This window comes from Leucoraja erinacea, chromosome 22, assembly GCF_028641065.1.
Source record: "Leucoraja erinacea ecotype New England chromosome 22, Leri_hhj_1, whole genome shotgun sequence".
NCBI classification, from domain to species: Eukaryota; Metazoa; Chordata; class Chondrichthyes; order Rajiformes; family Rajidae; genus Leucoraja; species Leucoraja erinaceus.
Genome location: NC_073398.1, coordinates 22,074,451 through 22,101,672, shown reverse-complemented (window position 1 = coordinate 22,101,672; position 27,222 = coordinate 22,074,451). Strand labels below are relative to the sequence as shown.

General features: G+C 41.1%; 1 protein-coding gene across 1 annotated transcript in view; it reads right to left on the bottom strand.

The window, feature by feature from the left end:
- Positions 1 to 27,222, bottom strand: part of sema3c (sema domain, immunoglobulin domain (Ig), short basic domain, secreted, (semaphorin) 3C) — a 217,888-nt gene that overhangs the window by 125,485 nt on the left and 65,181 nt on the right. The window contains exon 2 of the mRNA XM_055653098.1: positions 22,606 to 22,720. The gene's annotated coding sequence lies outside the window, so the exon portion shown is untranslated. The remainder of the gene's footprint in view (positions 1 to 22,605; positions 22,721 to 27,222) is intronic.

Below are 27,222 nucleotides of genomic sequence, written 5' to 3'. Positions count from 1 at the left end.
CTGCCTTTCTTAAAAGGGCTACTGCAAACAGCAGTAGATTTATTTTTACTAACATCCTCCAAACTAGTTCCTTCCTTGCTTGCATGGTCCAGAATAATTAAAAAAAACCCTGTGAGGCATTTTATTGTGAGAAAAAAAAATGCAGACATGACCATTTTATCAGGTGATCATTTGAGCTGTGGACCATCGTCACTGGTCGTTTTTGGTTTTCAGTGTGGTCCTCTGAGGTGGAAGGGGGTCGTGCTCATTCACGGACCAATTTGCCAGAGACCATCCTCGATTGAACGTACATGGTCTTCAACATAGTCGAAGGAGGTCGAAGGAGGTCTTCTTCATAGTCGAGGGAGGTCTTCAACATAGTTGTAGGAGGTCGTACACATAATCGAAGAAGGTCGTAGGAGGTCGTAGGTCACCGTGACCTTGATTATTTTTTTAGTCGCTTAAGGTCGCCAGAGGTCGCGGTGGTGGTCTCCTAAGTGCCCTGCTGAAAGCTATATCTTTATCATCATTGATATTTTTAAACATTAAGACACTAATGAAATGCTGCCTTCAACTGCAGTGTAGCTGAGTGGTTGTACATCAGCAGCTTGGTTTCGATACCAGTTGCTTTTCTATCCCATTCCAAGAAGAATTTTTACCCCAGTGCACTGGAAAAGTTTGAAAAACATTGATATATAATAATGGAATCACCATCAATGGCTGCCTCGCCAACAGTCTGTCTGTCCCTTCCTTCTTTGTTGCTTTTTTAGTACATGTTAAATGTATGTGTTTAGTGTTCTTTAGCTTGTTTTATGTGGGTGGTGGGGGAAACTTTTACCAATCTCTTACCTCGACGGAGATGCAATTTTTTTCCGCATCGTATCTCCATCCGTACTGTGGCCTACCATCGAGGAGTTTGCAGACTTTGCTGGAAACTGACTTCGGGAGCTCCAACCATGGGAGCCTGCAGACTTTAACATCGTGGAGTTCGCGGACTAAAGGGTTAGAGACCGACTTCAGGAGCCCCAAGCCGCAGGAGCTACGACTGCGCCGACGCGGGAGCTTCGATCGCCCCGACGTGAGAGCTTCGATTGCCCCGATGCGGCGACTTCGACCGCCGGCTGTGGGTGCTTCAATCACCCCGATGGATGGTTCGACTGCCCCGACAGCAGGAGAAAAATGAGGGAAGAAGATTGGACTTTATTGCCTTCTATCACAGTGAGGAATGTGGGGAATCCGCTGTGGTGGATGTTTATGTTAACTTTTATGTAGTTGTGTGTCTGGTTGCTTCTTTTCAGTATGGCTGCATGGTAATGTGAATTTCACAAATATCACCTTAATTGGTACAGGTGATAATAAAATACCTTTGAAACTTTTGAACCTTTGAAAGTACATGAAAATAAAATGTATTTTGGGTCAGGTTCAAAAATAAGGTATATTGAGTGTAATGGAATGTCTATCACGTACGTGTTCACTTAAAATGTTGAGCAGCTATTGACAAAAGCCACCTGAATTTTATTTTACTGGAGGATTTATAGCACATATTATTATACGCAGGTTACAAGTAGGTCGCAATGTACAATGTGCAGTTGATAACTGAGTGATGAGATCAGAACAGTTTTTGTGCCAAGAAAGCTCATGGTCTAGACATTTGATACACCCATTTTTTTCCTCCAAACCATGCACCTGAATCCAGTGGCTTGAAAGCATTTAATATTTAGTGCACTTGGTGCACTTGGACACCTGAGAGTGGGCAGAGATGGTCATTAGGAGAATAAGAATGGAAGAAAGAAGCCAAGAGCCAGGATAATGATCGTTGATGATTGAGAAGGAAGGAGGTTGGATCATTGTGGGACCTGTGGTGGAATCAGTTAACATGGTTTAAAATGGGGATAGAAAGAGAACATAGATCATAGAGCAAAGACCTGCATGGAACAGGCCCTCTGCCTACGTCAGTGCCAAAGATGATGCCAACACCAACTCTTTTCTGCCTGCACATAACCCATATGCTTCCATTCTATGCTCATCCACATGCCTATCCAAAAGTCTCTTAAATACCACTATCATATCTGCCTCTACCTCCAACCCTGTCAGTGCATTCCAAGCACTTACCATACTCTGTGTTCGAAACTTTCCCCGCACATCTCCTTTAAACTTTGTTTCTGTTGATTCCACATTTATGTAAAGTTACTTTGAAACTGCTATGATCTGCACCTGGCTGCTTTACGATGGGCTATTGGAAAGTGACAATCCTGGTTTATCTGAATTAACCTGGAGGCAGATACCCCTGAGAGAAGAAATTTCGCAAAAATGGTGAAAGGGTTTCAACTATGCATGAGGCATTATTTTTTCATGGTCAATTGCTCTAATACTGATTGATTGATGGAAAAATAGAGCATGAAAAAAGGCCCTTCGCCAACTGAGTCCATACAAACTATAGGCTCATGACAGGTTCGGATCTTCATATTGAAGGCACAATTAGGATTAATCTACAATAAGTATTCCAACTTTACCAAATTACTTTTAAAAATAGCAGTATATTGTTGACATGCCCATTGAGTTCATAATGACTGTGCAAAAGCAAGCCAATTGTCGCGCTGACCTTCTCAACCTAACCCTGAAACTCCTTTTCATTCTGGTATATATCCATTTCCCTATTGGTGAAGAAAGTTTTTTGCATGCTGACCTTCATCAGTCAGGGAATTGAAGATAGGTCAGGGAATTGAAGTCTAAAGAAGGGTTTTGGCCCGAAACATTGCCTATTTCCTTCGCTCCATTGATGCTGCTGCACCCGCTGAGTTTCTCCAGCATTTTTGTGTACCACCAATTGAAGATAGAAGTTGGAACGTGATGTAACAGTGTACAAGACATTGGTGAGGCCACACATGGAGTATTGTGTTCAGTTTTGGTTACACTGATTTAGGAAAGATCCATTAAATAGAAAGAGTGCAGAGAAGATATATAAATGTATTGCCTGAGCTGTAGGGATAGATTGGATCATGTTTTGTAGTTCAGAAATCGAAAATAAATAGAAAGAACGGAGACAGCAATTTGTGTCATGTTTAACTTTCAACCAAATGGCTACTGCTCTTAATGACTTCTAGTCTGTTCTGTAGGCTGCTCCTAGTCACACGATGCCAGTACTTTCTGTACTCGACCAGCATGTCACAATAACATAGTTTCAAAAGATGACAATATGACAGGTTGGGCAGGGTAGGACTTTATTCCTTGGAGTGCAGGAAACAGAAGGTAGTCTTGTGGAGTTGTATAAAATCATACGGGGAATATAAAGGGGAAAGGCACTTTTTCCCAAGGTAAGTGAATCAAGAACCAGAGGACATAGGTTTAAGGTGAGAGGGGAGAGATTTAATAAGAAGCTGAGGAGCAACCTTTTCACACATACGGTGGTAGGTATCTGAAATGAATTGCCAGAGGAAATATTTGTGGTAAGTACAATGACATTTACAAGTATATGGATAGGAAAAGTTTAGAGGGATGTGGGCTGATGCAGGATAATGGGCCTGGCTGAGATAGGACATTTTGGTCGGCACGGACGAGTCGGGCTGAAGGACCTGTTTCCATGCTGCATGATTCTATGACTCTAAGTGTCCACTGACATCGGTGATCTCCAAGATTCTCCTTGTCACTGTGAGCCAGTGGATTAGCTCACTATGGAGAAGAGACAGTGGTTGCCATTGTCCTTGAAGAAGGTGACGCACAAACAACCTGGCAGTGGAGAATACATGATCCTTGTGACATTAGCTGTAGTCAGGCACCAGTCAGCAATCCCGCTAGTATTTAGCAACAATGATGGCATAAAAACTGGTCAAACAGCCATATCACATCGAACAATTCTCAAAGACAGCAAACCAAGAAAGCAATAAAGCACACCTTTTAGATAGTATTTCACAGAATACTCAGATGGTTGGAGCATTCATATTTGATTAAGTTAGATGAATGGATCAATACTCCAGAGACCAGAGTTCAAACCTCACTTTATATTTATAATGTTTAGATTTAATGAAGTGATTAAATGGACCTGGAATAAAAATGCTGGTATTTGGAACGGTGATTACAAAACAGTAATTCAAAAAAAAAAAACTGGCTCAGTAATGCTTTCAAGAAGAGAAACCTTATGCCTTTACCAGGTCTGGTCTAATGACTCGAGGCCCACAACAGAACAGTTGATTCTTTATTGTACATGAATCACCCAACAAGTCACTCATTTGTACCCAAAAGGCTGCAAGCAATTCTACAACATTACCCTTAAGCAAGAAAATCTGTCCTACATTTTATGAATGAATAATAAACAATGGCCTAATTTTCCCTGGCAAGTTACATAAACATGTGTTTCTCCACCTGTGAGCAAGGCACAGATATAACATAGAATGGTGAAGCAAAGGAACAGACTTTCTGGCCCACAATGACTGTGCTCAACATGATGCCAAGTTAAACTAATCTCCTCTGCCTGCATGTGATCCATATCGCTGCCCATCCATGTGCTTATAAATAAGCCTCATAAATGCCACTATGGTATCTGCTTCCAATACCACCGCTGGCAGAGGTTTCCAGGCACTCACCACTCTGTGTAAAATAAAACTTGCCCCACACATCTCTTTTAAAATTTGCCCCTCTCATCTTAAAGCTGTGCCCTTTAATTGTTTGGCATTTCCACCCTGGGGAAAAGGGTTCTGGCAGTCTACCTTATCTCTCAAGATTTTATGATCTGCGTCATAGAATAATTCTTGATACGTGTGCCAAATAATCCAGGGAAAGGTGAGCAGGTAAAATCTCCAAACACAGACGTCTACTTGTAATGGTTGATGTCTCCGAAGTGGTACTCTGCTAATCTGCCCATTGTACTGTAAGTGTGGTGAGAGTAGCAGAGAAAACTCTGCTGCATCTCCTCGAGGCCAAATGCGGATGTAACAGTTCTTTTACAAAAAAGTGCAAGAGCAGGGCCTTCCTGTGGAGTTAATGCCAGGTCATTAAGTGGCCACACAGGATGTTCAAACAAGGCTAGAGTAACCCAAGACTTTAGTAATTTATTGGGCTGTAATGCACTCCCATTTGAGCAGTGACAGGACTGTAAACTAATACTCTCAATCCCTATTGGTGCCATGCTATTGGCATCAGATCTCTTTATCAGCTCCAGCCTTTTATTCATTATCTCTACAACAGGAATAAGTTTCTGAATCATGAAAGTAAATTGATAGTGTCCAAATATAATAAAGTGATGTTATTATGACAATTGATCTGATATTTTGTACCACTGGCAGTTCACAAGAGTTGCTCCATAGACATGTTACAGCAACTTGCATTAGTTTGGATAACATTACATGCTCCAATGCCCATGTACCATGGCATGTGATATGTTATCTGGCTACACTATCTAGCACCAGATGTCATCCAATGTATAATATTTTCCCTTCAGCAAATTCTCAAAACACACACCCCTGATTCTCTGTAATAATCCTTTGCACTTAATGGAAGGAATGGTAAAGGCAATTCACCATTCATTGCACTTTGGAAGGATGTGGACAACAACATAGGTAAATCCAAGGAAGAACCCTGTCTAGAGATTGGAGCATTGGGACCACTCTTTGTGCAGTGCTTTTGATTCAATTTAAGTGAAATATCAAAATGTCCCCAGTAGGGGAATCGAGAACCAGCAGACGTAGATTTAGGTGAGGGGGAGAAATATTTAATAGGAACCTGAGGGCAACTGTTTTACATAAAGTGTGATGAGTATATGGAATGAGCTGCTGGAGGAGGTGATTGAGGCAGGTACTATCACAATGTCTAAGAAACATTTAGACAGGTACATGGATAGGAATGGTTTAGAGGGATATGCAGGCATGTTCCACTAGTGTAGATGAGGCAGGTTTGTCAGTGTGGGCAAGTTGGGCTGAAGGGCTTAGTTCTATGCTGTATGACTCTATGATCATTCTATGTTTTTCTAAGCAGGTGAACCCCCTGAGCAAAAACAAGAGTCACTGTACAATACTGTGTGCCAGAAGGAACAGATCTGCAGACATGTCAAGTTACCTGTTTACTATTTTGTTAACCCAAGTGAATCTGACCATGATTATCGCTCTGCGTTTGCGAAGTGAAATAAAACAGTGACTATCGCTCACTCTAATTTACAAACGATCTCAGAAGAACTGATGGACCCTGTAATCAACCACCCAGTTTTTTCTCATCAACCATAATTGAATCAACTCGGATTTGTTTTTGCAATGCTTTTCTTGCTGTTTGCAGAGCCTTGGTGCCATGGTTCATTCTCCCTCCAGGGTTCTCGCAGTGCCAGTTTGCAGTCAGCTTGAAGATTATTCAGGTTGCACTCTCTGCATGTTTTCTCACTTCCCCTGAAAGCAGTTGTCCATAGTTCAGCTCTCAGCATGGTCAATGCAGAGCAGTGGTTGTGATGCAAAACGCATTCACCGAATATCCTGATAGTCTTGATATAATGTGGGTCACACAGTATTGCGGCTGCTAGAGCCACCGCCTTTCAGCTCCAACAATCCGAGTTCGATCCTGACCTACACTGTTGTCTGCGTGGCCTTTGCACATTGACCCCCCAATGGAGTTTGCCCGGCTACTCTTGTTGCCTCTCACATCCCACAGACATGCAGGTTCATAGGTCAGCTGAACATAGTAAATTGTCCTTTGTGTAAAATCTGATGGAATTGATGGAAACGTGAAGAATTGGTAACACGGAGAATTAGTGAGAGAACGGCATTGTGCTGTGGGTCAGCGTAGACTCGATGGGCCAACATGGCTTTGTTTAAGAAAAGTTTAATTTGATTTTTAAGTTTCATTTGGTAGTAGGCAAATGATGCAACTGGTTGACACAATGGTCAGCTACACAGAATTAAAATACCTTTAATTATCTATTAACTGCAGTTAACTAAAACGGAACAGCACTAAAGTCTCCATATAACATTAATTAAAACATTTTGAGGGCTGCAGCATTGTGAGCTACCATCAGTTACACATGGACTCGGGGCAAATTATATTTCTCTTTAAAAGTTATTTACTTTCTCCCCAGTCACAACAGGATGAGCACATGCATTATTAAATAAGTCCGGAATAATCTGCATAATTGCTTAATTTTGTATTTTACGGATGACTTTGATTCATAGCAGATGTTCTGGGCATGGAGAGGCCACAGCAGAGTTCTGGTGATTAAAGCAGGACGGACAGCTAGTGGATAAGAGGAGAGATATTTAAAAAAATGGGCCCTTATATTCTGAGTGAGGCAAAATCAATAAACGAAATCATGCAAAATGGCATCATAATGCATCGTAACAATAAACAAAATCAGAAGTACATCTATTTTAGTTGATTGGCGCAGTGTTTACATGAAAGCTAACAACTAAGGGTTGATGCTTACATTTTGAATAAAATTCGATTTGATAATAAATGAATTTCTATTCGGGTGTACACCCAGACTCTCAGGTCTAGGCACATATGCTGTTCTTTCTCAGGGTTTCACTCCCTGTGAGCACGGCTGTGTTTAATATCCGTGTGTTATGAAGGATCAGGGTGGAGCGTGTGTGCTGCTGTGGAGGCTGCCCACTGATAGAGGGCCCAGAGGTTGCAGCTCCTAGCAGGCCAGCGAGGGATCAGCTTCATCAGCAAGCAGGCAGTCTGCAGGTCCCCTATTCATAGTACACATTATTATGTGACTCAGGCCCGTAGGTCCAGCCAGCCCCACAGTTTAGTATTTGTCCTGGTTCCACAATTTACTACATAAGCAAGGACAGTCATCCCCTCAGGTAAATATTTCAAAACCAGTTTAAAAATGTCTATGGAACTGATGCACTACCATGCTAAGAACTATATTCTGCACTTTTCCTTTGCTCTACCTGTTGTACTTGAGTTTGATTGTATTTATGTATGGGATATCAGATGTGTTTGGGTAGCATCCCGGTCACTCCCTCTTCTCCCCTCTCCCATCTGGGAAGAGATACAGAAGTTTGAAACTGCAGGTTCAGGGACAGTTTGTTCTCAGCTGTTGTCAGGCAAATGAACTGTCCTCTCACCAACTAGAGTGTGCTCCTGACCTCCCATCTTCTCATTGGAGACCTCCGAACTATCTGTACTTGGACTTTATCAAACTTTATCTTGCATTAAACGTTGTACTCTTTACCTGTACACTGTAGGTGGCTGAATATAATCACGTATAGTATTTTCTTTGACTGGATAACACACAACAAAAGCTGCTCACTGCAACTCAGTACACGTGACAACAATAAACTGAACTAAATTGAATGATTCAATGATACATTATTGTCACATGTACCTAGGTACAGTGAAATGATTTGTTTTGCGTACAAAAACCAAACAACGTTTTTCACTGTACCTAGTGGTACACATGGCTACAACAAACCTAAATCTAAAGGAGATGTGCCTTAGTTTTTGCCTTTTAAAACTTCTTTGTGCTATTTCAGCTTCTTCTGTAACTTTATGTACACCTGCCATCCTCTGCATTTCATGCACTGCGGTGTGCAATAAATGTAGTGAACATAGACACAAAATACTGGAGTAACTCAACAGGACATGCAGCATCTCTGGAGAGAAGGAATGGGTGACGTTTCGGGTCGAGACCCTTCTTCAGACCCGATAACGTCCCCCATTCCTTCTCTCCAGAGATGCTGCCTAACACGCTGAATTACTCCAGCATTTTGTGTCTACCTTTGGTGTAAACCAGCATCTGCAGTTCCTTCCTGCACAGTGTACATGTTCATTTTACCTCCTAGTTCTGCAGCATGGAGTCTTCAAGGTGATTGTCTGATCAACCCGCTTGTGGTTGTGGTTGTTGCTGCTGTTGCTTGATGCCAGGGCCCCTCCCCCCCAGGGCTGATGAATGACAGCAGCAGCAAAGGTGGGAGCCACACCCAGTGTGGACGAGAGGTTTGTGGACAGCTTTCCTCACCGTCAAGGGGAGCAGCTGTTGCTTCCCCACTGGGTGGGAATCCAGAACCATATAATTACAATTTATATGAAATATGAGGTGATTACAGCTGTAACATGCCTGATTTATGTTTTATAACATTTTTGGGTGAAGATATCTTTACAATTTGGAATAACTCACAACCATTTATGATTCTGACCCTGTATCTGCGATAGATCGCAAACTGCTCAATCAAATCGTATGAAAGGTTCACATTAAAGCACTAACCTTTCCATGCCTGATGTGCATTTTCCATTTCCATTTGATTTCCAGTGCTAGTTAGCTTTGGAACCCTGGATTTGGAGTAGTCTGTAAATTTGTGTAAGTGCATTTTTGGGCGAGGAATTCAAGACAGATCCTGGAACTGCCATAAATTGCAGCTGCTTTAGATAAGCTGGAATTATATGGATAGCTTGCAAGATATTTTTCATCCATAAAGAAAAGTGAAAGACTGAAACGAGGATTTTGATTGTTCATGGCCTGAACTACATGAATATCAAAAGATGAAGCATTCTGACCTTTGAACTGAGACATGCAATTTGGTTGTAGTTTGAACAACTTTTCGGGTTGTTGGATTGGATTTTAAATTGTTTTGTTTTTCTGGTTGGTAATTTATATCCATAATCCTTGATAAATTTATCCTATTCACTAGCACAGTAACATTATATTACTTTTAAGGGACCACATTTGGGGCAAGGGCATTCAATTTATTCTACTTGTCCCTCCATCTGCATCGTATCTGCTCTGAAGATAAGACTTCCCACATGGTTGCCTCTTTGTTGATGTTTTTCTCTCGCTAACCATGGTTTTCACTACCATAGCTATCGACTCCGAGCTACATTTTACAATAGTTGCTAGTCTCTTTGTTTTCTCTCTATAAATTCCCTCTTTAAGCAACAGTCAGGTAGTTTCATCAACAGCTTATATTAACACAGAATATGGCCTCAATTAATTAGAGATATTTTCTTTATCCTGTCCATCTGTCTCCATTTTAGCTGCAATTTCAAAGTAATTTGTTTTCTAACTTTTCTAGTTCTTATGAAGGATCTTCACCTGAATTATTCTTGTTCATAGGTTGTACTTAATATTAGTTAATATTAACTCTGTCTCTTCCCACAAATGCTGTTTGACCAGCTGGGTTTTTTCTGGATATTTCATTTTTATTTCATATTTCTGACTTTTACACATTTTTTTGATTTCCATTTCTTTTGAGTAGTACATTTAGTATGTAACACTTCTCTTCATCGGGAACTTATATTATCTGTTTCTACCCTTCACCATCTTCAGTTACAGAAATCAAATCACTTATTTTTGCTCTCTAAGTTTTAATCTCAGCCAAGTAAATTGCTGGCTATGAAAATGGCAGTAGATTAAATGCAGCAAAACTAAAATGAAAGTGTTAATTTGTTGCTGATAATTGCGTGCAAACTTGCTTGGAGAGCCGTTAGTTTGGGAATAGGAACCTATTGCCTTGGGCTTGGAAAGGTGCAGAAATTATTTGTTGAACAACTGGGAACCTGAACTTTTGAACCATTTGGGCTCGATCGCATTAGCAGTGACCATTTAGCTCTCGTGATTAAACTCCCGAGAATATCAAATGCAACTCCTTGTTCCCATTCAAATGAAATAAATTATATGTGGCTGCAGGAAGGATATCACATGCAAGTCCGTGTGCAACACTAATGTACTCCAGATGAACACTTACCTGACCCAACATTCTGGTCCATTCTCAAGCCACTTCCCCAATCCTGCCCTTCTCACAGATCCCCAACTAAAGATCATTTGCTTTGGAAAAAATACCTAAACAAAGCATAAAATACTGACCATCTATTGGTCAAAGAGTCAAACAAACCTCTGCATCTGGAGCTGTCTGCATACTGTTGTTATAAATGGAGTAAAACTAAGTACTCCATCAGGTTAGTAATTTGTATTACCTATAATCAAGCCTACATATGGAAAAATAATGACACAATGAGCCTGATGTTATAAATGATCTTTCAAATTATTGGCAATACAGAATCAGACAAGTCAATGCCAACCTCTGCACTCCACACTCATCCTCCATTCTGCTTTATCTCACCACTTCAATGAACCTTCCTCCCTCACTTCAACTCCAACTTCCTTCTAAATTGATCTATTTTTGTCAGCACAATTGTTCCTTGCGGTGGTAGTTTCAATGTTATAACATATTTGAGTGGAATCTCCTGAACTTCTCATGGATTTAACTGTGACTATTTTGATGTTTAGATATCTTAGTTCCCATCAATGGAATGATGTCCTGTTGGAACACTGCAAAGCCCCAAAGTACCTAGGTGTGGTCCTTTTTCGTATCTTATCTTATCGCCAACATGTTGAGAAAACAAAGGCAAAGGTCAACACCCGGATCATTGTAATTGAAAAATTGGGAAACAGCTCATTGGAAGTGACCCAACAACAATCCGTACTGCAGCCCTGGTGCTCTGTTTCTCATTGGCAGAATATGCAAACCCTGTCTGGAGCCGCTCTAAACATGCACGCAAGGTGGACTCTGCACTGAACACTTCAGGAAAACCACTGGATGCCTGAAGCCGACAAAGGTTGAACATCTGTATGAGCTGGCTGACATCGACGAACCATCTTGAAGACGTGATCGGGCAGCTGCAGTAGGACGCTTCAGTGCGGACACAGACCCTCATCACCCATTGCACAATCACCAACATGCCAAGAAACGCTTAAGTGTCGGAACAGCTTCATGGAAATAGCGCCAACCATGCCAGGCACCAAAACCAAACAACAGATGGCACCAGGACACCACTGCCTTATATTACCTGGAAAGCCCAAAACCACCTCCACACCGGAGTGGGAAGTTGCGGACTCAATCTGAAGAAGTGGGGCTTCTCGGACTCTGACAAGTGCAACTGTGGAGAGGTACGGACAATGGCCCACCTACTAACTTGCGGTGGAGAGGCATGCACTGCGGACGATCTCCGCAGCGGCACAGATGTGGCACTGGCTGTGGCAAAGCGATGGCAGAACGTTGTCTGGCACACGAGGAAATGTTCCCATCTGCTCTGCCTGACAAGATGTCAAAGTGAACTGCTTTTCTATAAATCTCCATCTATAAAACTTATTCTGTCAAAACCTAGTCACACGCGGGCAAGACAGTAAGGAGTAGTGACAGGTAATTAATTAGGTAAATTATGACTCTCAGCAAAATTATATCCCAGCAGACCAAAGATACTAAGGAAGCATGGCCCCCTCCAGCCATCTACGGCAATTAAAAAGGGTATTGTTGAAAGAGAAAACACTTAAGGGAGTAAAATTAGACGAAGACTGGGATTAATTCAGAATTCAGCAAAGGAAAAAAACGCATGATGAATTTGAAGGCTAACTCGCAAAGAATGTAAAATAGACAAGATGCCCTTTTTCAAGTATATCAAAGGAAGAGATGGGGTTCATGTGAAAATAGGCCTCTCAGGGAATGAAGCTGAGGGAATAGTTATGCAGAGCAAGGGGATGACAGAGGAGTTAATCTTTTTGCAACAGCTTTTATGGTGGAAGATACTAAATACGATACCGCTAATACTGAATAATGCTAAGATGAAAACAAATGCCATCATCATCACTGGAGAAATTGTAATTGTGAAAGTAATGGAGTGAACAATTGAGTGATTGGTTGAAAGATACAGCATGGACATGGGCCTTTTGACCCACTGAGTCCACGTCGACCATGGATCTCGCAATAACACCAGTTCTATGTTATTCCACTATAGGTTTGCTTCCCTGGATCACTTGCATCCTGGGATTCTAAGTGAAGAGACTGCTGCAATGATGGGTGTATTGGGTGTAATCTTCCAAAAATTCTAAGGCTGTAGAGAAGGAGAATACTGGAACAAGGGCAAAGTGACACCCCTATTGGAAAAGGAAAGTAGATAATAGGCCAAACACCCTAAGATTTAGTGTTGTGTTGTATTAAATTAAATTAAATTTATTGTCATTATCTCATAAGAGCCAACGATAGTTGCAAAGATATTTACAACGTAATAGCAGCAGCTTTGCAAAATCATAATTAAACCAAGCTTCCTAAAGGGGAATATACTGGAGCTTCTTGAGTCAAAGACTGTCCCACTGTACGAGGTAATTCAAGAGTTCTCCCGAGTTTCCCCTGATTCGAACTTGGCGAATTACGGTAATAGCCGCTCGTAGGTACTCGGGGCTCACGTGGACATTTTTCAACATGGTGAAAAAACCTCACGAGCTTACTGCGTTTCCCGAGTACCTGCCATTAGCGTTACGACCCGCTGAGAGACGTCCCGAGCTCCGACGTACCCGCTACGTAATTCTATGTACTTGCCACGAGTTTGATTTTTTTTTAAAACTCGGGAGAGCTCTTGGGTAAACTCGTATAGTGGGACAGGCCCTTCATTCTCCACAAGAGTGGAAAGAAGGGAACCAGTATAAACATTCATTTGAACTTCCAGAAGGTGCCTCACAAAATGTTAGATGAAAACTTAATAGCCCGTAACATTGGAAGCGATATTTTGGCACAGTTAGAGGATTGGCCAATGGACAAGAAGCAGCAAATAGGGTTAAGGGAGTCGTTTTCATTGGCAACCTACGACCATAAGTTACCACATGGGATCAGAGTTGGCCTTCAGCTGTTTACAATATGTATTAATGACTTGGAGGAAGAAGGTAGTTGTAAGATAGCCAAATTTGATGTCACAACAAAAATAGATGGGAAACCAAAATAAGAAAAGGGTCGAAGGAGTTTGTTAAGAAATCTTGGTTGGTTAAACGGTGGGCAATAATGTGATAAATGGAGTATAGTTTGGGAAAATTTGATGTTATTAATATTTGAAGGAGGAACCAAAGTATTTAAATGGACAAAAAAAACATGGAGAATAGTGCCCATCAAAGGGATCTGAGGGCACTTTGTGAAGTGAACACAGAGAGCTTACACATAAGTTGTATAGATATTCTTTAAGGTAAATTGCCTACCCATTCCCCACAGATGCTGCCTGACCCACCGAGTTACTCCAGCACTTTGTGTTTTGCACGTTGGCTGTTATTTCAAGGAGGTTGTAGTAAAACAAAAGAGGGATCTTAAAGCAACTGTAAAAGGTGTAGTGAGACCACACTGAGAGTACTGTATCAGTTTGGTTCCCATATTTCAGAAAAGATACTATTTCATTAGAGATAACTCAGAGAAAGTTCTCTCAGATGACCAAGGTTATGGATAACAAATAAATGGAGATATGGTGATGCAAGGAAAGGTTGGGACTTTACTCGTTGGAGTTTAGAAAAAAACATGCAAATAAATAAGACTCTCGGTGCTAGAGGGAGTAATGCTGAAAGTTTATTTCCTCCCATGGTACTGTTTGAGGATGGTGTGAGGAAGAATTTCTTCTCTCAGAGAGTCGTAAGTCATAAGGATTTCTTGCCTCAGAAAGAGGCAGCACAGCGGCACAACAGTAGAGCTGCTGTCTCACAGCACCGGAGACCCAGATTTGATCTTGACTACATGTGGTGCCTGTGCAGAGATGTACGTTCTTCCTGTGATCACGGGGGATTTCTCCGAGTGCTCCGGCTTCCTCCCACATTCCAAATACATGCACATTTGAAGGTAAATTGTCCCTAGTGTTTAGGATGGGATAATATAGAGCTGGTGTACAGGTGATCCATGGTGGGCGTCGACTCGGTGGGCCGAATGGCCTGTTTCCATGCTATATCTCTTTAAATTCTACAAACAGGTGCAGGAATAGATTATTTGTGTATGCTTAAGGTTGCAATACATATCTAAATCAGGAATGGAATCGGGTTATGATCACCTTGCTATCGACTCCCCCTAGATTCTGCTGCTCATTTACACAGCAAGGGCAATTCCCAGTGATCAATTAATCTACCGACCTGAACTATTTGGGGATATGGGAGGAAACTGGAGCAACTGGAGGAAACCCATAACGTCACAGAGAGAACTTGCAAATTCCACATTGACATTACCAGAAATCAAGATTTGAATCTGGGTCTCTTTAATGGCTGAAAAAGTGTGCTAAATGTGCAATTTTTGATTATTCAATAATATTACAATAATACTGGGACCAGCATTTATCTGCAGATTGCCAGTATATGCATTGTGCTAAATAATGGCAGTGGAAATTAAACACTTTTGACAAGAAGCTGTTAGTATTTAGTATTAATGGTTAAATAATCTTACTTGGTGCATTTAGAGTAAATAAAAATATTCTGTGTCCATTTTTTTTAACCACAGAGTTCTAATTCATGTTTTAAAATGTGCTTTAATGATTGGCTAACCATCGCCTTTGCATTCCTGTGTCAAATGCAGAACTTGTTCTCTCTACAAAACAACACAAAGTGCGGGAGTAACTCAGTGGGTCAGGCAGCAGCTTTGGAGAACATGGATAGATGTTGTTTTGGGTCGGGACCCTTTATCATACTTATTGAAGGAGGGGGGTGAAGCAAGCTGGGAGAGAGGCAGGACAAAGCGAGGGGGGGTTTTGATGAACAAACCTCCGTACAGATGGAAGTCAAAGGCCAATGTAGTGCACTAGGTCAGTGGTGGAGAGAATAAAGCAGGTTATTGTGCCTGTTTAAGAGTTTGATTCTAGCCGGCAATTTTGGACTAAATTGCTGATTACCATGATGTGATTGAGCCTGGAGGCACTAAATCAGAGACTGGCAGACTTGATACTCAGGCACTGATTAGAAACAATCTTCCTGATGCAGCAAAGATAATCGCAAAAACAAAAGTAATGCTGTGCATGGGGTTCCACAAAACCACAGAGTGCACCGGGTGATATAGGGAGACAAGGTTTGCGGGAGAGGAATCAGAGGCGTCTCAGAGGTGGGATTGGAGGTCCTGGTGGTGGAGGGTGTTCTGTAACCACAGGTAGGAATGACTCCACAGAGAGAACCAGATGTGGAAAGAAACTAAGGAGGTCCAGGCTGAAGAACTGACATGCAGGGGAGAGACAAGAACTTTGCCTTCCATCACAGTGAGGAGGAGAGCCACTGTGATGGATGTTTATGTGAATAGTGTTGGTGTGTGTTTTGGTTCTTTTATTGTATGGCTGCAGAAACTACATTTCGTTTGAACCTCATGTGAGGTTCAAATGACAAATAAAGGTATTGTATTGTATTGTATTGTACCAGGGCATGTCTCCAACTTGTAATGTTTCATACGAGTGCTAATTCTTCCTTGGAACTTGGATCACATCTTTATTTGGTGGGCAAAATTCGTTTTGGTATAGTGAAAAACAAAGAATCGACAAAAACATTGTAAAATTGGAAATCTTCTCTTTAAGACAGCTCTTCTCCTTTTAAGGTGAAGGGGAAAAGGTTTAATAGGAATCTGAGGAGTAACTTTTTCACACAAAGGATGGTGGGTGTATGGAACGAGCTGCTGGAAGAGGTAGTTGTGGCTGGGACTATCCTAACGTTTAAGAAACAGTTAGACAGGTACATGGATAGGACCGGTTTGGAGGGATATGGACCAAACACAGGCAGGTGGGACTAGCGTAGCTGGGACATGTGGGCAAGTTAGGCTGAAGGGCCTGTTTCCACACTGCATCACTCTATGACTCTATTCTCTCTTTTAGATGCAGTAGAAAGTAATCTGCCCATTCACCTGTCGTGTTATTCACTCACTGCCCACAGGACAGTAGGTCGGCCCCATTAAAGTGTATGTACCATGGTAACCACATGGGGAGACGAGAGTGGGGGCAACAGCACTCTGACCCTCTGAGGAAAAACACATCATAGGATTCTGTTCCTGTCACAGGACACCCAAGTCATCACAATCTTGCTCAAGTCCCCATCCAATTCCCTTTTGAAAGTACTTATTGATTATTTTTCCATCACCCAAATAAGGAACGAAGAACTAGCCTATGACAGATAAAGGCGATACAATCATTTACTTACACAAGATCTGTGGAATCTGCTAAAGCAATGCTACTCATCACAAACATCTATATAATATTTTCTTGTCATTATCACTTCCCGTTACCAGACGTTGCAGAGTAACACAACCCCAGTGTATTCCAATGGCCAGCAGATCTTTCACTGTTCTTTTGATGTTTGACTTATGCTCATTATATTCAAATGCATTTCAGTGAAAGAAAGTTTTCTTATATTTTCCTGCTGTTTTAGCTATAACGGTGCCGAAAGCTATTTTTAGACAGCTCTGGGTGCAATAGTGGTGAAAGATTTTTTTTTAGAAGATTGGGGCATCTTACAAGACCCATAAACAGAATAAACAGAGAGATTTTGGATTTATTTCTGCAGCTCCAAATAAGTTAGTTTTGGTTTATTAATCTCCAAGCAGCCTATATTTTTCAAATGAAAATAGAAGTTGGAAGTATGAGTAGGTCAGTCATCCTTTTGGTGGAAAACAGAAGGCCAGTGTTTCAGCTGCAGTCAATAAAAAGGCAGGAGCATTGAAGTGTTGTAATTTGTGAAATGATGAAGAATGAACAAAAGTGTGACTGGCTGAGGGAATGAGAGGCCATGGGAAATGTAAAGCAAACAGAGTGAGGTGGAAAACCAAGATCAGGTTTGATACTTGAACCAGTTTTCCTCTTTTGACCACTCTCTTGACCACAAAGACGGTTGGGTCAGACTCTGCCATCGAGAGGATCGGTCACCATTTAGTTGCAGAAATCGAGGCCTTAAAACCTTTGCGAAGCATGGGTCCACAAAGCTTAAAGGAAAAGGGAGAGGGGTGTGTTTGATGAGTGGGTTGGATGAATTGTCATCCTGCCGACCACTGAGAAATCGAGAGTTGGCAGACTCGCTCCATTAAAAAGTACAGCAGTACAGCAGTCCACTGACGGCTTTATTTAGCTGTAAACAATTAAAACAAGCCAGCTTTGGATGAGCAACAGTATGAATGTTCTACTGTCAGAAGCCGCTCCAGTTCCTGCCAACAGTAAATGCTGGTAGGGTGCCAAAGGTGGCCTGCTGGCTATTTCACTTAAAGGCCAACTGAGATCCACAGCATCCCACCCTCCTGTCCTTTGCTGGTCTGCACATTAATCTCTTAGTCATTTAGCACAGCATGACACAGGGCTCAAGCCCAGTTTCATAACCACTGAATGATACTTTACAATTTCCTCATTCCCCACCCACACCACTTATCTTTCATTTGCCAGTTAAACAGCTATTTATAGTGCCCGATCCTTTATACAAAACCAGCAACACTATTCCAGTTTAAGGTCTAGGTACTGGATGTTTGTTATACAGGATAACCTGTATCTACTGTGGCTTAAACAGTCAACTCACTCTTTGTTCTACCACACTTGGAAACAAACACCCAGCAGGAATAATTTTATTACTTTTACTGGAAGATAAGAAAATATAACAGGAACATTCAGCATCTGTAAAACTGCAACAGTGATTTTCAACAAATGTTCATAGAGTCAGAGTCATAACATCATACAACGTGGACACAGACCCTCCAGCCCAACTTGTCGACACTGACCAACATACCCCATCTACCCTGAACTCACCTGCCTGCTTTTGGCTAATATTCTAAACTCCAGTGAGTATAGGCCCAATGCCAACAAACCCTCATCATCGGTGACCAAAAATGGACACAATGCTCTGAATGTGGCCTCACCAGTGTCATATATAATGGTAACATGACCTCCCAACATTCTGCTATCAGTCTGCTGTCTTGAGCTGTTTGCCTCAAACTGGTTGCCTAATGGATGCTTCCAACAGCAGCTGTTAAAGAATATTTAGTTTATAGATACATCATGGAAACAGGTCATTTGCCCCAACGAGTCCTCATTGACCAATGAACACCTCTTTAGACTAGTTCTATGTTATCCCACATTTTCATCCACTCCCTACATACTAGGGGCAATTTATAGAGACTAATTAACCTACAAACCCACACAAAGTTTGGATGTGGGTCGAAACCAGACCACCTGGAGGAAACCCTCGCAGTAACTGGGAGGATATGCAAACTCCACATAGACAGCACCCAAAGTCAGAATTGAACTTGGGCCTCAGGTGCAGCGAGACAGCGGCTCTACCAGCTGTGCCATTGTGTCACCCACTGTACCTTTAATTCATAATGATATTTAACACATTATTTAACACAGATTATCAATAAACACTTGGGTTCTCTGAATGCAAGTTGTGAAATGGGACACAATTCACGTTGAGCAACAATCAACTTTTGAGATGACATGCAGCCTGAAACAGATTCAAACCCAATGCCTTTACTCTACCAAGCACAAGGTCGCTAAACACTTCACATTGCTAAGATGTGAGTGAATCACAGGTACAACTTCTGAAAAACCTAAATAACCAACTTCTTTCATTGCTCACTGCCATATATTGTGGTCCACACATGCAGTTATTAAAACCTGATGCAAAGCAGAACAGCTTGTCAAACCCTTTTAGATTTGGAGTTATTCTGCCAAGATCACTGTCTTGCAGATAAAGTACATGTGTTGCAAAAATAACAGGAAACACATTTTCTGTAGTGTTCTGTAATTCAAACACAATTAAGTACAGCTGGTTAAATTTCTCTGCAAAGATTCCAATGGACAAAACCTCTTTCTAAAACATCACCAAAGGTTTCAGTGTAAGTATATATGTAGACGTCAAAATTGCTGCCAACTATGTATTGTTTATTTTTTCACTTAATCTTCCCTCCCATGGACGCAAAGACCTTTCTTGGGTAACACATGCAGAATCTTGTCCTTTTGTTCAACCAACTCCATTGCCCACTGAAGAAGCTAGAGAGGGAAGAGCTAGGATGGGAAGTCTGGACACATTGCTGATCCAATTCTTCATGCTCATTCTCCAACTAAATGTGCAATATTGTAAGATATGTGTGTAGGAAGGAACTGCAGGTGCTGGTTTACACCGAAGATTGGCACAAAAATGCTGGAGTAACTCAGCGGGACAGGCAGCATCTCTGAATGGATGGAATGGGTGACGCTTTGGTTCGAGACCCTTCTTCAGACTGTGATGTAAGATATGTGATTTGCTTTCCATTCTGAAATTGATTTAATTGAATTCCCAGTGCTCAGTATATGCAAAGGTGCCATAGTGAACTGGTTTAGTGATTAGCAGAGGGACCCATGCAGATTTTACGTTAAATCATAATACTAGGTTCCAAACACCAATAGATTTTTTTCCTTTTCGCTCCATCAGTCAGGATCAGCTTAGCTGTTCGAGATCAATGATTCATGTTGAGATCTAAGAAGAATTTAGTTTTAATTAATCTCTGCACAGAATTGCTAAAATATCAGGGAAGAAAGGATACTTGATATTTTGGTATATGTGAATAATAATAGTACAGGGATTTTTGCAGCCTCATAGTACATGTTTTATTCCACAAACTCCCATCCTAATCAGTTGGTGAAAGTTTTCCTTATCACAAATAACATCGAAAGTACATTTCAGTAAACGTATGATTACGCTAGCTTTTCACAGTAATTTCTTTTGTCCAGGAGGTAAGTGAATGATGACCACCCTGGAGTGCAAAACATTCTCTAAATGTAACAGGGTTCTGTATTATGTCTTGCTAAGTAGTTCATAATTTCCCAACTATTTTGCAATAAAGGCCTCAAAATGTTTCCAATAAATATCATAAGCAATTGGCTTTGAGCTTGAATCTTGCTTCTGTGTAACTGGATGAGATATGACCATAATCATTCTTCAGCATGCTGCAAACTTGTCTGGAATTTACAATTTCACAGCAGAGTACGATTTCAAAATGCCCTCTTAAAACAGTGGTGACAGCAGTCAGTTGTATGTTTCAAACATGTATTATCTGACTGAAAAAGAAGAGGTATTAAGAATTTTCTGTCACCTCAGGGATTAAGCAGCTGTTGTTGAAATAGCTGTCGCCATCTAGATAATCATCTATGTTTAGACATCCTTTGGAATTATTAATCTAAATATATCTGCAAAGATCTAATTTCTTTACACCGTAGTATTTAAAAAGGTCATTGCATTGTCGGTGCTACTTAAAAAAGTTAAGATGTACTGATGGAGGGATTTTAATTCATTTATTCTATTTATTATTGAATTGTTTCATCTGGCTCAGCTCTTTGTGTGAAACTACACAGAAAATGAAGTAGATGTCGTCTATTGTTCCTCACGATGCCCTGGGTAATTGTACCATCTCCTGGAGAAGATCAATGTGAGATTATCTCGTAGTCAATGATTTTCTTTTTGAAAAATAGATGTCCAATTGAACAAGTCAAGTTGTAAATTATCCTCCAAATATTAAGCAGAAAGCATATTAGCATAAAGAAAGTGACAAGCAAATTTCTGATCACAGTACAGGGATAATAACTGCAACCACTATTTGGTTTTGGTTTTTCAGAAAAAAGTTTGCCTGGTCCACTCTTTGCTTGGGTTATGTTTTAGTTTTTAGTTTTAGAGATACAGCACAGAAACAGGCCCTTCAGCCCACAGAGTCCACACCAACCAGCGATCCCCACACATTAACACTATCCTACACACACTTGGGACAATTTACACATACACCAAGCCAATGAACCTACAAACCCATAAGTCTTTGGCGTGTGGGAAGAAACCGAAGATCTCGGAGAAAATCCACGCGGTCACGGGGAGAACGTACAAACTCCTTACAGACAGCACCCATAGTAGGGATCAAATCCGGGTCTCCGGCGATGCAAGCGCTGTAAGGCAGCAACTCTACCGCTGCACTACCACGGCCACCCTTTCTTTACAAAATGTGTGCAAAACCGATATCAGGTCAACCAAAGTCATTATACTGACTGGTGAATAATTCTACTGACTACCGAAGCAATTTTTTCCAAAACAGCTGCAGACAACCTAGTAAGTAGCTATTTCCTGAAAGAAATTAGAAATCAATAACTTGCATTTGAGACACAAATCCTATGCCAGGAACCATTGTGCAGTAATCTCTTCACCTCTTAGTCTGATACAATGTTTAGGTCCATGAAAGTAAAGATTCAAAATTCTGCTATGCAGTAGTACATCAGTTTCAGGCTAGTCACATTCATACCATTCTCATCTCATTAGACCCAGGGACAACATGTTGCAATTTGACTTTTGTATGAACATTGCAAGATCTTTTCATCAACTAAAACCTCATCATAATTGTGATTGATGAACTACACCAGTCTGGTGCAACTCTTAAGACTGCACAGGTTACGGGTGGTGAGAAGGCATTTGGTTAACATAGAGATAAGAAAAAGCTGCACAAAAGTTAGAATTGATGAACTTACTTAAGAATTTTGAGGCTTTAACAACAGCAACTTGGATTTGTACAATGTCTTTCTATAGCAATTTGCCCAAAAGTTATTCTCAACTGCATCCAAAATGTTCTCGAAGTAGAAAGAGAGGACAGAGTTAAGAAATATAATCCTCCCTTTCCTCTTCATCACCATCCATTGCACACAATGTCAAGTGTTGGATAGTTCATTAGAGATCTCATCTGGGCCTCAGATAAGTTCTCTAATGAGATGTTGCAGCCAAATGCGAACTCTTCTGCAGCTCACCTGTTCTGGAAGGTAAGTTTTACCTGGTGAGGTGAAATAGGGTTGGCTTGTAGGGTTGGCTTGTAGGGTCAAGCTTGTATAAAGATCTTGGTGGTGCAATGCAGGATGTGAGACCAATTAGCAACTGGCAGAATAAAAAGTACCAAATCCTACCTTCTTCACTTGAGCAGTTTGCAGTGTTTCCTCGAAAAGATTTAGATAGACCCCTCAAAATTCAATAGTGTGGTCCAGTGCAAACGTCAATCTTATTTATACCTAAAACATGCATCTGCAAAAGAGCACAATTAAAACAATATGAAACATTAGTGAGGAGTAGACAATAATTTAATGCAAGTTTTCAGATATTGTTTAACACTGAAAACGTAATCTCTTACATGCGCCTACTTTCTATATAATAGTAAAGATTGCTGATTTGAGTGCTTTAGTTTAGCTTTGGTTTTTCTTTAGTAACAGAAGCTCTGACTGTAGATCAATGCATGGGGTTTGGTTCATGTCACAGTTGTTTAAGTCTCAGCACAGTGAACACGCTGCATAGGTTGTTTCCAGAGCCAAACGTACCTCATCAAATTTAATGCTTCTGTTGGTGTTTTAATTGAACACTGATGTGCTTTAAACTTCTTTATAATGCAGTTATAAATGTCAACTGAATGTTGAAGAGTGTAAATCTTTACACCGATCCAACCAATCATTATTTTCCAATTAATAAATTGACTTTTTTAATATAGTATAGAAGCAAAAGAAATTACCAGGGAAAGAAAGCGAGGGAGAGAGGAAGAGAGGGAGAGAGGGAGGGAGAGAGAGAGAGGGAGAGGAGAGGGAGGGAGAGGGAGAGAGGGAGAGAGAGGGAGAGAGAGAGAGAGAGAGAGGGAGGGAGAGAGAGAGAGAGGAGAGAGAGGGAGAGAGAGAGAGAGAGAGAGAGAGAGAGAGAGGGAGAGAGAGGGAGAGAGAGAGAGAGAGAGAGAGAGAGAGAGAGAGGGAGAGAGAGAGAGAGAGAGAGAGAGGGGAGAGAGGGAGGGAGAGAGAGGGAGAGAGAGAGGGAGGGAGAGGGAGAGAGGGAGGAGAGAGAGAGAGGGGGGAGAGAGGGAGAAAGAGGGAGAGAGAGGGGGAGAGAGGGGGAGAGAGGGGCGTACTGAATTGATCCAGATCTATTGTACAATTTTAAATGGGCTGCTTATAAATTCACTATCCGAGCAGTTTTGGGTCCAGCACAGAAACGGTAAACTGCCTGCAACAACTTTCACTTTCTCATAGTAGACGGGAGTAAATCCCCGAAGGTTTATTTCCCATCCTGCAGGAGCAGCTGATGCCCATGGGCCTGGGAAAGAGCCTCTGGCCTCATTAACATTACAGGGCCTGCTGGTCATGGCTGAAGCTTGCTAATGTTCACAAAGGTGACAAAAGGTCTCACTTATATCGTAGCTTTCCGCAGTTATGTAGAAACCAAGCAGCCAACCTGCATATGGCAATCTCCCATACAGAGGGACTGATCTGGTGGCCTTGATAATAATGTTCATTAAGAGGTACAAAATAGCCCAAGACACTAAGGATAACTCTTCTGCAATTCACTCAAAGAGTGCGCTGGGACTTCAGATGCCTGAAAGAACAAACTTGGCCTCTGGTTTTGCATCTCATCCAGTGTACGTTACCACTGACAACACAGCTGTCGCTCACTGCTTCCAAGTGCATCCACTGAAACTTTCCAGCTAATTGGAGGGTGAGCTAAACACACAACTTGATCTCTGGGCCGTGCAGCCCTGCACACAGGCTGATACAACCTTAGGCAAATACTTTACTGCCACCAGCCCAACGTTAAGTCATGATGGTTGGGGAATTGTCAGGGGCATTAATGGTGTAGAGTCACAGTTAGAAGAGAAGGTTGATGATTTTCAGCTTTATTGAATGTTGGTGATAGTGATGTGGGAGTGGGGCACAGAGCAAAAGGAAACTTTCCTGCTAATATTAACACTGTCCAGCTCCACTGAGGCACCCCATATACAAGGTTCCAAAATAGTTGTCCTTGGAGATGATCTGGGAAAGAGGTGACAGAGCATTAAATGGGATGGCTTTCAGACATAGATTGGATGCAAAAATATGGTTCCACAAAGCATGGTTTCAGTGTATTTTATTCTGGCCAATTCCACAAAAAATTATTTTTCAGTCAGTTGGTTCAGAATTCTTCAGCAATAAGTAAGTAACTGCTAAGAGCATCCAATAACTCATGACCAGTCTGGTGAGTAATAGCTCATCATTGTGCCCATTGTGACAATCATTGTATAGATAAAACAAAACTGAAAATGAAGTTTGTTCTTAGCACCAGCTGCTTTATTTCAAAAACTCTGGAACATTTCTCATTTTTTACCGACATGGGCGAGACCATTGACTCAGCAGGTCGATGATGATTCTCAGTCCAATTCCCCTATTTATTTCTCTGAAGCATATTCTCCATCACATCCCCATCAACTTCCTCCAATTCCCCTTTCAACTACCCACAATTAGTAATTTACAGTAGCTTTGTTCCCGATGTCGGGGAAGTCCAGAACAAGGGGTCACAGTTTAAGGATAAGGGGGAAATCTTTTAGGACCGAGATGAGAAAAATATTTTTCACACAGAGAGTGGTGAATCTCTGGAATTCTCTGCCACAGAAGGTAGTTGAGGCCAGTTCATTGGCTATATTTAAGAGGGAGTTAGATGTGGCCCTTGTGGCTAAAGGGATCAGGGGGTATGGAGAGAAGGCAGGTACATGATACTGAGTTGGATGATCAACCATGATCATATTGAATGGTGGTGCAGGCTCGAAGGGCTGAATGGCCTACCCCTGCACCTATTTTCTATGTTTCTATGTTAATCTACTATAATCCATTACATCTAACCAAGGACCCTTTAGTTTAACTTAAACTCATCCTGTATTTCATGAGACGTGAATAGAAACTGGAGCATTCAGGGGAAACGCACATGGTCACATGGAGGACGTGCAAATGTGGCGTACACAGTACCAGACGTCACGATCTGAGTGCATATCACAATTTTAACAACAACAGTAAATGGCATGGTTGATGGTGGTAAGTGAAGAAGCAAGCATTTAGCACACAACTATGTTGAATTCCTGTCCAGCTAATTCTCAATGTGAGTGGTAAACAGAGAGTGGACGATACTAGCAGTAAAAATGAATCGTTGTGTTTGTGTCCAAATGCGTGGCCTGGTAGCTGAGAAAGGCCTATTAACCGCTTGCAACAGTTCAAATCTTGCTGGCAAAATAGCTGGAAAATAAAGTGACCTTCCTTGGAGTAACTTGCCAAGTTCTGTATGTCAGACATATCATTTAGTTGAGTTTATTGTCACATTTATTGGTACAGTGAAAAGCTTTTTGTTACGTGTTAACCAGTCAGCAAAAAGACAAACATGATCACAATCAAGCCATTTACAGTGCATAGATACATGATAAAGGAAAAATGTTTAATGCAAGGTAAATACAAGTAGTTCTGCTATTATTTGATAGCTTTGTTCCTAAGAAACCTGGCGTTATAGAACATTGCATTTTAAACGCAATTGTGTGAATGGGGAAAAGAGGGTTAAGGGTTAGAACTTTTCAGACTCTATAATAAAGTTATTTTTCCTGCGGGATTTCTAAAAACTAAAGTATTTTTAATAGTTATGTTTTTGTTATTGCAATCTAAACATACTAAAAGCAGTATGTAACATTACTTGATAGAGCATCCTTGCAAGTATCAATACAAGCAATTGCTTGTCAATGTCAATAACCACTCGCAGTGAAAATAGCACTGTGTTCTTAAAAGGCAATAGTGTTTGATTACTGCAGGGAGATTACATAGAAACAGTTTTTCCCCCTAGACTCTTTCTCCCAAGACAGCTTTTTTCCAAATATCAATTTCCTAAGTAACCTTGAAGTGGTTCTTCAGTTCTGAATCAAAATTGGGTGATAATTAATTTGGCCTGTATAATTCAAATAGTGCTCATTAAATTCATTAATAATGTTATATCCATTATGTCACAAAGGAAACATGCATTATGATAGATCAATGTGGATATACAAATATGTGTATTATATGAAGAAACCTGGCTTGTTAAAGACACAAAATCTTCATGACTGCTTAGCGTGTTGTTTAACAGATGGAATCTCAAATGTAACAGATTCTCAGCTTGATGTGTAAGAGAATTGTATTCACCCTCACAAGTCTGATGATCAAAATTATACCATACGGAGGACTTTAGTAAGAAATGTCACACACAGGCCGATGAACAAAAAGCTATCCAATCTCAAATCTTGGTGGTGCTACATTTCACAAACAGAATGAAATAATTAACCTCAATTGGTGCAAAAGCAGCTGCTGGCCGAGGTTTATTTATGCCAGTAATGTGGGTGGTGTGGGGATTATTGCTGAGCCAACCAGGGGGTGTAGGCGCTGTTGACAATTCTGCAATAGGCTCTTTGTTTCACATTAATCACAAGTCCTTTGGTGAAGTCTTTATTTTCGATGATCGAGTGAGCTGCTGGGCAACTCAGAAATGAATGGTCATCAGGGGAACATTTCTGGACAGGCTCATCATGGGTGTTATGATGACAACAGTGCAGAGTGATACAGGGGGATGGTGATTCTGCACAAATACAATTAGACTTAGTCTTCCTATCAAAATAGCCTTGGGCGCCACCCCACATCATCCCCCGTCATGCAGTAAGGATTAAAATAACACTGAAAATATTTATGCCTGGAATGAGCCTGATGAAACTGACAGACTGACTTTGCACAAAA